This window comes from Polistes canadensis, unplaced genomic scaffold, assembly GCF_001313835.1.
Source record: "Polistes canadensis isolate GaletaPanama2010 unplaced genomic scaffold, ASM131383v1 scaffold_247, whole genome shotgun sequence".
Lineage (NCBI taxonomy): Eukaryota > Metazoa > Arthropoda > Insecta > Hymenoptera > Vespidae > Polistes > Polistes canadensis.
In genome coordinates this window covers 68,484-77,415 of record NW_014569794.1, presented here as the reverse complement: position 1 = coordinate 77,415, position 8,932 = coordinate 68,484, and positions in this window count along the sequence as shown.

Here is an 8,932-nt window from a genome sequence, read left to right as displayed (position 1 = left end):
TCTTACCCCATCACCCACCAATCCTTATATATACAATTGACAAACCCCCCTCCTTGTTTATTTTTAATTTTCTTTCTGACGATTTATTTATTTTGATTTGAAAATAAAAATCATATTATGTATTTTTCACCATACTATCCCCATGCACGATATTACCACCGTCCTCCATATATAATCGAATTAATTAGTTCAACGTTAATGTAATTTTGTACACGTAACTAGAACGCGTAGACAAAATTATTATATCAAGCGACAATGCCCTGGCCTGACCCTGGCCTGTCCTGCAGTAAAGTTAAAAATGGTTTTATCAAACGATTACGAGATCCAACCAACCAACCAGCCAGCCAGCCAACCAACCAGCTAGCCACCCACCCACCCCTTCTCCTTCTTCGCTCTTTACAACAACGATTTATTTCCTCGGCGACGATGTAAACAGCACGTTTTAACGTTCGCACCTTTCTCTCGCAATCAGTGCAAAAGTTAGACGAGATACGTGTCCCGACTATGAGCCCACAATTCTGGTTTTCTGCCAACTATTTTTCTTAGATGGAAAAAAAAAAAGCTTCCGTTGACTTCAACTCTCAAAGGAAATCTCTATGTTGCATATATAATTAAAACCACATGTCCGTTCTAGATATGAAACGAAATTGAGGGTAGGAAATCTTTATAAACACGTTTTAATGGGACGAGTTTAAGTTGCCTGTTAAATTGTCATATTTATTTCAAAATAAACTTATTTCAAAATAAACTTATTTCAAAATAAACTTACTCACCTTACTAAGTATAACACGTGTAGTTGTTGATTATCCTTCTTATTTTATCCGTGTGATTTTATAGAACTATCATTGATATTTTCTTACCTGAAAAGATAAAATACAAATTTAATTGCTATTTGAATCGATGTTAAATAATAAAAATAATAATAAAATTCTTCAACCGGAATATAACTCTAATGGTAGGTTAATATACAATATATCGTAATAAATTTCATCGTTTTCTATTTAATTACTAAATATATATCATTCACACGATATCGCAATCTAATTTCCTTCTCGAAGCTTTCGTGTGATATCGCAAATAAATCCCACTCTTCTTCTTTAGTTTGAAAAGCACTTTCTTCTTATATAAATAGAGCAAATCTTAAGATAGCTTCCGTCTTGATGAAAGTAGATGAGATACAACGCAAGAAAGAGAATAAAAGAAAGAAAGAACATTGGTATAACTTTTTACGTAGCATTTAGAAAGAACATGTTAATAAATTAAAAGAATAAAAGAATTGTAATACGTATATCTATATGTATAGATATTTTTGGCGGTTTGCCGAGATCCTGTAATTTACTAAAATCCTACCATTCTGTCTTTTATGATCCGAAATTAGTTTCGAACAGTTGGTACCTGTCCTTTTATATATATGTATGATCTGTGAATGTGTGTATGTGTAGATAGTAAAATATGTATATAAACACATACACAGTGATATAAAATGATAAATAGGAAATTAACTTCTTATACAATTTCTATATTCTTCTTAATTAATGTAAATTAATTATATTAAAATATACATATCGTTATAAATCATATTTAAATTTCTAATATATACTATTTTCAAATAGACTTAAACAATGATGATAACGAGAAATACAATGTGAGTATGGTTTATAGGTAGGAGTATCGATCCTGGCACAAATTACTATACCTCCCACGGGAAGCATCCCTGCATCGATTACTCATTTTCTAGACGATCGTTGGGTAGAAACGAACGAACGAACGTGCAATCGTGATAATTCATATTTTTCCTATATGTTTTCCTATGTGACAGATAGAATTTCATACGGGGGGGGGGGGGGGGGGGGGGGGAGAGAAAAAAGAAATTGAATAAATGTAGTTTGAAAAGTTTAATTTAAAAACGAAAACTGTTTTTCATTTCTATCGAAAACCAAAAAACTCAAACTATGTATATAATATAATTCATTTATTTTGTTTCTTTTTTTTTTTTTTATATATCTATCTGTATTGAAATAATAATTTGTTGTCAAGTTTATAAGGGTCGATATGTGTTTTTTTCTTTTTGCATAACTTCATTACAATCAAAAAATAATATAAACGAGTAGTCAAATATCATTTATTTGAAATGAATGAATCAGTAAAGTGGATCGAATATGAGAACAACGCGGATGCATAAGATCTATTTATGGTGCCGTGCAATACCGTGTTAAACGGTAATTACTTAATATAATAATTTCTTTCTCTTAAGAATGACTAACACACATAATAGCACAAAATTATAACGTTTAGATACGCATGCGTCGGTACCTTTAACTACGTATGTGCATATTTACGCAAATAGCAGTAAAACAACTATTAAAAATCCATACTCGAGAGAAACCATTCATTCCTCTCACTTCCGCATATTATCGGTATAGTAAATTCTCTTATATGTTTTATCAAGTTATTGTTCTCTCCAAATTTAATACATTCAAATAAAACATACATTTAATATACTCTTACGAACGAAAGATATATATAGATTGATAAATAATAATAATTTCGATCATTTTCTATTAGATTGTAATGTATTATAATAAAATCACTTCATAATTAATAATAATAATAATAATAATAATAATATGATATAATTAATGATAAAACAACGTAGTTTTCGTATTAAACGGTAATGCTTTAATTTGTTATCTAATTGTCGACAATGTCTGTCATTTCGTGTAAATGAGATGACAGAAAATTACGTTTAACGTAGTAAATTTATTAAGAGAGGTCTGATGGAAGAGTCAGGACAATGAATGACTTCGCGTTCAGAATACGACCGAGAGTTTAGTAGCCTGGGTTACAATCCCCATTACAAACGGCCAAGGCCATTATTTGTTTTACCGTCTCCACCTACACGCACCTTTTATTGTACATAGTTATATATATATATTAAGTTTTTAATCACTGCAATGGCATTTATATATAAAAATTAGGAAGAAAAAAAAGGTAGAGAAAGAGAGAAAACAAAATTAATATTAATATATTAGTTTAAGTTTTAAACAAGTTTCGTTGTTCGTATTAATAATAACTGTTTCTAACGCAACAATTAAAAAAAAATAGAGAAAAGGGAGGTAGGAAGAGGAAAAGAGGAACAAAAAAGTAGGCAAGGTACTTTGTCGCAGATCTCAGGAGGAACAAATTGTCTTTGCCGTCGTCGTTGTCGTCTTCCATAGAAAAGCTTGTAAGAGAAAAGCTCGTGCCAAGTTTTCGCAAGCAAGCTGGTACAGGAGCATCATGCTGCGGTCGCCTCCAAGTCGAGACACTCGGTTGGTTCTTTTGAGAAACGATGGAATCGTAGTAACATGGGTGCGAACCAACCAACCAACGAACCAACCAACGAACGAACCAACGAATGAACGAATAAACGAACGAACAAACGTACCAACCAACCAACCAACCAATGTAAGAAACGATGCCATAGAAGAAAAGACAAGAAGAAAAGAGACGCGATAAATTACATAAGAACAAACGTAGATACGTAAGTAAGTACGTACTATATATATGTATATAGGTGCATACACACATTCATAAATACATACGCATAGTGGAATTTCTGTCGAGTTCACGCTCGATAAAGCGATTCACTTCGATTCGTTCATATTACTCGCACGAATGAACCTAGAGAAACATAACTTTCCTTTCTCGTACAAACAGCTGGAACTTCATATACAAAAAATTGATAATAAAAAAAAAAATTGAAAAACAACAAGTCAGAAGAAGAAGAAGAAATAAAAGAAGAAAATGTCGGACATCGGAAAGTATCTCGAAAGATTTTTCTTCTCTTTACTTTGACGAATTAATAAAAGTTGATTCGAGTGTTGCATATAACAAAAAATGCATGTAAAAAAAAAAAAAAAGAAAATAAGAAAATCCTTTTGTGAATAATCGATCCACGAGTTGGTTCTTTTTCGGTATCCTATCGTAACTTAAGAATCTCCATTAAAATAGCGCAACGGCACATATTGGAAACCCCTTCACGTACCCTTTCACATACGCTTAAGCATGCTTCACGATGCTTGGGAGTGACACTAGCGTTGGAGTGGAAGGTCAACCGGCGATTGGAACTGGGACACCGACACCGACAAGGGGGGACCATAGAAAAAAAAAAAAAAGAAAGAAAGAAAGAAAAAAAAAAAATTGTAAACGAGTTTAAGAAGTCCGAACGGCTCCTTAAAGGTAGCAGGTTTTCGTCGTTCTCCTCCTCCTCCCCCTCCCCCTCCTCCTACTCCTCTTCCTCACTTCACCTCGTTTTCGTGCTTTTAAGGATCAAAAAATTCGTACCAGTTGCGCTATCACTGCAACGGCATTTATATATAAATATCAGGAAGAGAAAAAAAAGGGAGAGAGAGAGAGAAAAAAAATAAGTTTATCCAACGAATACACGTTTCCTCTTATACTCGTTCAGTGTATGTAGGCTAAATGGCATGTTATGTGAATATAAGACCTCATTTATGTTTCATTAAATATCGAATAATAGAAAAAAAAAAAGGGGAAATTGCGTTAGAAATTTCATTAAAAATAAATGATTATATATTTCGTTAGTTGATTTTTGTTTGTATATTTAACAAAATATTACCTATCGTAGTTTACACTTTGTAAAGATTATTTCATTCACGATCCTATATAACTTTTATTGAAATGTATTTTTATTTAGAAAGAAAATAAACATTTACGTTAACTTTATAAAATTGTATACGATAAGTTTTCTATCAAAACGGATAAAATCAACTATCCGTTGGAATGGTATTTTAATTTTGTCACGAGAAGTAATTTTGCAATGCGAGTTAAAAGAAGAAAATTAAAAAAAAAAAAAAGAAAAATAAAGAAAGAAAGAAAGTAAAGATACGAATAACAATTAAAACGAATCGAAGTATAGCAATATTATCATTTATTTCTAACAAAGGAAATACTTTAGCAAAGTTTCAACCACGCAAAACAATTAATATATACTTTTAATCGTACAGGTTCGCGAACGACGGTGCACATCGTTTATTTCAAAGTCCCCTGAAGCAATTTGTTCGTTCGTTTCCCAATGCGACCGATTAAAAGTTATTGTTTTTACTATTTTATTTTCTCTACCTTTCTCTCTCTCTTTCTCTCTCTCTCTCTCACTCATCTCTCGATTCTTTCCTTTTCTTTTTATTCTGCAATCTATTATTTCTACTTTTCGTTTATTCTCTCTATCCCTCAACTTCGATCACAAGCGTACCCCCGGCCTTCTACTTGTAAGAGAAAAAAGAAACAAGAAAAAAAAACCTTAAAGTAAATCTAAAAAAGAAGATTGAACAAAATTATCCCGGTGATTTTCGCGTTGGTTGATTCGACAGCATTTAATCGCTTCTCCGACGCTCTTAACCGGGATTATGCTGATCTATGTTTCCTTATAACTTCACCCTACCGTTCATAATCAATTTTCACTTAAAGCGTCTGCCTCTCCTCTCCTCTCCTAACCGTTCGAACGAAATTATATACCTTCACTCTATTATACGATCAAATCCGTTCGAATTATAATGCGTGTAACTAATCCGAGTATAGAACCGCGAATACCAAATTCTATAATAAATAGTATACCTATAGAAGTATATATATGTTATCAATGACATCATAGTAAGTATATTAGATAATAGATTTTATTAAATATACTAATAACAAATGAATATATTACTACTTACTGTATAGATTATTCATCAAAATACAGGGTAGTTACAAATGATTCATCGAATTGCATCAGCATGACAATTTTGCTATTCGAGGAATATTATTTGGAAAATCTATGGTAGTGATTTTTAATAGGTGCGGGTTTCACATAAGGAAATTCTAACATCTGCATTTAAAAATGCATAAAGTATTACCTGCTTCAAAAAAATAAAAAATGAAAGATTCATCAGGGTTGAATGTGGATTTTTCTCTTTGTTATATACCAATCAGTACTTTATTAATAATACTTTGTAAAATTTGATGGATCATATGTAATTGCCCTGTATATATTTAGGACGATTTACCGTTTGTTTAACTTGCAAGTATAAGCAAATACGATCCTGTTTCTCCATCCGGTGCAAACGATATTTCATTTCAACACCAAGAGACATTTCTTGCACATAATTCACATGAAAGAGAGACGACATACTAGACCAACCTAGTCGTTAACAAACATAAACGATCCAAACATGTGTGTGTATAATAGCTCAAAGCAAATCAAACCGCTTTTTGACGTATATACCAATTCGAATATCCTTCTTGCAACAGCTCGCTCAAAGCTAAACCCATTGAAATTGTTTCTCTTGATTCTTCTTCTTCTTCTTCTCTTATTTTCCTTTTTCTTCTCATATTCATACATGGGAGAACAAAGTGAACGTCATATAACGTTGTTGACAAATACTTTCGTTTCATATTCCATAAGAGTATAAAACATGAGAAAAGACAAACGTTTTATCCTTGTCATTCGCAGATACGCACAATTCATATGATTCACTTATTTTACTTTTTTACTACTTGATTATGATAAATATATACATCAATATACTACCCTTAATATATATGTTTCTATATGTTAAAAATTTCATTTCGTTTCATTGTATAACGTATCGTATAAAAGTTCGTATATTTCACAAGTATAATAGTACACTTTTTTTACCGATCTTTGTACCTTTCCACCGACAATTGCGAAATCCTATGATAAGATTATACAAAGCAGTCCCTTTATGACTTGTTTCGCATACGTTTACCTTTCCAACGTGTATATTTATTATACGATAGCTTCGTGCACGCAGCAAACGAGATTTCGTCTTGTCGAAAGTGAAACGTTTTATTTCGATATATGAAAAACGAAGCAAACAAAGTAATAATATTAAATCTCGAGAAATATAGATATATATTTCATATACGTGTTTTATTTCTATACGTATATATATATATATATATACATACATATGTAGATTGGTGACTATGTATCTTCGGTAAGAAAATTAAACGATTTAATGACACGCAGTATATTTTATAAACGGATGTTCTAATATCAATTATTTTCAAGCTTTACGTTACTCCTATACAAACGTAAAAAATACATTGATATTAACGGTATCAATTACTCTTTGTTTTAGCACACGTCTTCATTACATATACATCATAAGTTACATTTATCTCTATGTAATCTAGTAACTAAATGATATCATAAAAGTACACAAATACACACATACACACCTATACCTACTTTTAATACCTTATAATACTCATTTATCAAAAGAACGAACTAAGCTAGTACAAACTGTCGTAATAACGTAAAGTTTTCTAACGATACACGTTTTGCAATATTTCTTTACATTTTATAGTTTTAATTAATCGTCCTAACTCAGTTTTGTTCGTATCTTGTTACATGACGCGATATGAATTACACAGCTTAGTTAAAAAAAAGTTTAAGATACCTGCATTATAATATTGCACATTAAAAACTTCGTTTTTATTCCGAAATTATAACTACAATATTTTTATTTGTAGATCAATGATGATGTCGCAAATATTAATATAACTTTCTTACGATAAAATTTTATAAAACGAGACGAAACGAGAGAAAAAATACAATTAAAATGAGACAGAAAAAAGAGAGAGTAAGATAGAACACACAGTCAATCCAGTTGAACGAGATTATGAAAGATTCTAGTTAAATGTGTAGCGTGTGTATGTATGTGTTATGTATAAAATATGTCGATCAATAGTTATTGCGAGATACATTTGTTTATGAAATAATAAGTGGGAGGAGTGTGATATACACTTAAACGATTGTTAATTAATCGAAAAAATGTATATTGTAATGTAAAAGTACGAATTATAAATTGTACGTACCTTCTTCCTCGGAATCAAACGTTAGACTGACACGTTGTCCTCTGTGAAAGTTCTTTTATTAAATATTGTTTCTATAACTTTCCTAAGGCTTCACACGTATAATGAAAGCGATACATACAGAATAAATAGAATTTTCTTATTCGGAAAGTCATATAAACAACATTTAATAAAAATACTTTCATAGAGGACAATGTCTCATTTCAACGGTGGATTTCGAAGGGAACGGTACATAGATCATATATTCGGAGCTTTTAAATAACAATAGACATTCCTATCGATTAATTAACAATTTTTTTTAATATTTTAATACACTCTCTCTATATTTCAGATTGTTTAAACATATATGTACTAGTATAAGCATTAGATACTTATTATCATACTTTGAATATTATATAATTTCGATGTGATATTTTTTTCGATAAAAATTTCCCCTTCCCAAGTCATCACTGTACAGGAACGTTAAAAAAAATGTACATTAGTTTAAATAATTATATAAAAATTAAAAGAATACTAAAATGAGATCGTTATAATCTTAAATTTTATTGATTAGATGAATTATTCCTTTTTTACACATGCGCAACGTTCGGAAAGTCATATATAAACAACATTTAATAAAAATACTTTCATAGAAGTCAACATGCCAGTCTAAAGGTGAATTTCGAGGAAGATGGAGCTCCGATCATATACACCGTGTGCTTCTAGATTACAATATACATTTATTTCGATTAATTTACTTTAATTATATTACTTTATGAATATTTTCGATTGTTTATATTAAACTATGTTTGTTTTAACGTTTTTTTTTTAACACAGCCATGATTTTTAGTTGAAAATTTTTGTATGCTAATAAAATATCTAATGACAATTGTTTTTAATATTCGAAATATATTAATAGATACGATTATATTACAGATTGGCTCAACATTTTCTAGATGATTTTTTACAAATTATTAAATATTTTTTTTTTATAAATTTTTTATAGGAAATATATATAATCCAAGAACTTTTTGTCCACCCTTATAAAATATTCGAATATTTTTTATGGCAT